This window comes from Coffea eugenioides, unplaced genomic scaffold, assembly GCF_003713205.1.
Source record: "Coffea eugenioides isolate CCC68of unplaced genomic scaffold, Ceug_1.0 ScVebR1_1114;HRSCAF=1915, whole genome shotgun sequence".
NCBI lineage: Eukaryota > Viridiplantae > Streptophyta > Magnoliopsida > Gentianales > Rubiaceae > Coffea > Coffea eugenioides.
Window position 1 is genome coordinate 1 of NW_020861493.1, and position 3,033 is coordinate 3,033.

Below are 3,033 nucleotides of genomic sequence, written 5' to 3' on the forward strand. Positions count from 1 at the left end.
AAGTTTGGATGATTTCTCCATCCCGGATTGTAAGTATTCGAGTAGGGGTTATTTTGAGCATTACGATTGTAATTATTGACGAATTGTACCTGTTCAGAATCGACACACTCATTACTATCATGTTCACCTCCACATATAGAACAACATGCTACATGTGCATTAGATGAACTTGGACCAACTCCACCTTGTCTACTTAGCAATTTCATCACATTATTCATTTGAGCACTCAACATATTGAGAGTGTCCATTTCGATCATACCTGCGTGACGTCTTGTATTACCTCTCTCATTGGCCCATTGGTAGTTATTTGCTGCCATTTCTTCTATCAAATTATGAGCTTCTTGGGGTGTTTTACCCATTAAAGCTCCACCTGCAGCTGCATCGATCATAGTTTTAGTAGAAAAAAACTAAACCATTATAGAAGGTTTGCTATGAATTAACCATTCCGGCAGTCCATATGTGGACATTTCCGAAGCAAATCTCTAAACCTTTCCCATGCCTCATATAATGATTTCACCTTCCAATTGGCTAAAACTAGTGATATCCAGTTTCTAGAACTTAGCAGTCTTACCTGGTGGAAATACTTATTTAAGAATGCTCTTGATTAGTCATCCCATCCAGTGAAAGTATTAGAGCATGAGAGTGTAGCCAAAAGTTTTGGCCTTATCTCTCAATGAAAATTGGGAAACAATCTTAGCTCTATGGCATCATCCTAACTCTTCATGTTAATTGTATCACAAATTCCAAGAATGTAGCTACAGTGTGAATTAGGATCTTCTACTGCATTACCTCCAAATTGAGATTGTTGAACCATTTGGATAAGTGATGGTTTAATCTCAAAATTGTTAGCATTTACCGTAGGCCTTACTATGCTTGTTTGAGATCCTTGTGTTCCCGGTAGAGTATAATCTCGTAGAACTCGTCTATTTTGGTCATTTTCCGCCATTTCTTCTTCAAATGGTAGTTCTATCAAAATGTCCTCTATCGGTTGCCAAATCTCTTGTTCCTCTTGCTGTTGTGTGTGCCTCCTTTGTCTACGTAGTGTCCTCTCAATTTCTGGATCGAAAGGTGTAACTTCCCGAGACGCCCGGTGCATACACTACAAACAGAAATAAGAGATATTATGCAACTTCAATTGTCAAAAACTGATTACAAAATAAGATTAAATATAAAAAAAAATAATACTGTCTAAATTAATAAAGATGATTAGGCTCTAATATTGCCGCTCCCCGGCAACGGCGCCAAAAACTTGACGGGATTTTTTTTTATCAATGCAAGTTTAATTCCGAATTTACACCCGTTGGACTGCAAGTATACAGGTCGCAATTGTAGTACGAGATGTGTATCGGGTCGATCCCACGAGGAGCAATTTAAAACAATTATTAGATACTAATTTACTCTATTATTTAGACTCACAATTAATTTGAGCAGAAACTTCAGATTTTAATTCAACTACAAAAATTCTTAAATAGATAAATGCAATTTCACAATAGGAGTAGAATTCACTAAATATTAAGATCTAGGGATGTAGATTCCACTTATGACTCAAAAGATCTAAAATGAATTAATTCAACACTTGTTACTGCTCTTGTTTAACCAAGGATTCATTTCCAGAAATACCAAATTCACATTCTCATGATAATAATGGGTTAAAACAGATTAGTTTTTCCTAATCTCTTGGTAAATACTAAATCTGTTCTTATTTACACATGAAATGCAGATTTCATCCACTTGAATGTATTTCTATTCTCATGAATATACAACTCAAGTTCTACTTGTGTCATTCCATTATTTTTACCATTTCTCAATGAGTAAAAACAACTATAAACCTGCTATTGGTGATCAAGCAACAACAAGTAATCCAACATACACAAGTAGATAAGTTAATACAAGATATAACAAGCATAAATCACAATCACTTCATATCATTTGGCCATAAGCTTCATCTACTCCCTAGATAAGGGAAATTAGCTACTCATGAATGATGAAACACTCATATTCACAAGTTTATTACTGCAAAACATCATAAAGTACAAGTATAAGAAAGATAAAAGAAAGCTTAGCCAATTGAAGGTGAAGCTCTCCAATTCCTGCTATGTTCTTGCACAATATGATTACAAGTGAAAACTCTAAATGCTTCTCTAAGAACTCTTAACTAGAGAGAAAACTTGTTGCAAGAAGGAAAACTAGCTACGTCTGGTCCTGCTGGCTTCTCCCCTGTATTTCTGCATAAAAGGTGGTAGAAATTCCATTCCTCTCACTTCATAATTTCCTCCACTCAGATTTTGTAAAAAGAAGTCAAAGATATGATGTTTCCTTTTGTCCACACTCATTTGGTCTTCTCTTTTATTGCAGAAGCATGTGCACCGAATTCCCTTGCATCTTATAGCTGGAAAGTGGTATGCACACAAGAGAATTGACTGAGTCAAATTGCAGAATTTCGGCTATAAAACGCGCCTACACAAAACGCGGTATAAACTCGCGTTTTGTCTACTCGCGTTTTCACTCTGGCCTTATTTCAACTGCGATTTTCTCCATGATAAAGGCCAAACTAGCTTTTGTGCAAAACACAAAAGTTGTAGCCCTTTGAGTTAGCTTTCCAATGCTTCAAGAATCATCCAAATCGGAGCATTGTAACCTGAGATATGATCGAAATACTGTCACCTGTTCAAACCTCTGTTTTAACTTCCGACCACAGAATGCAGCTTCTGTATTCCAACGTTTTGCCCATGAAGATGGCAGAAATGGATTTCGATGTATTCATACGAATTGTAGGTCTCTTTCTTAGCTTTAAAATGGTATAACGATCACCTCAATCCGATAAGTGTAGCTCCAGATATGGTCAAAATACTGAAGAGTGTCAAAACTGACTTGTATTGCATTTCCTCACTTGAACGTTTTTCACTTCATTCTTCTTGTTGCCACTTGAATTTATCACCAAATCTCTATTTTTTACCTCATTTGACATCCTTTGGTGATTGAATCATCATTCCTGCATAAAAATGAAGTTTTTACCATTAAAATCAATAGAAA

General features: G+C 35.9%; 1 non-coding gene across 1 annotated transcript; it reads left to right on the plus strand.

Moving 5' to 3' along the window:
* The first annotated feature begins 450 nt into the window (after positions 1–450).
* LOC113754940 lies at positions 451–559 on the plus strand. The gene has a single exon (XR_003465475.1). It is a non-coding gene; the product is annotated as a small nucleolar RNA R71 (small nucleolar RNA).
* Positions 560–3,033: the final 2,474 nt, after the last annotated feature.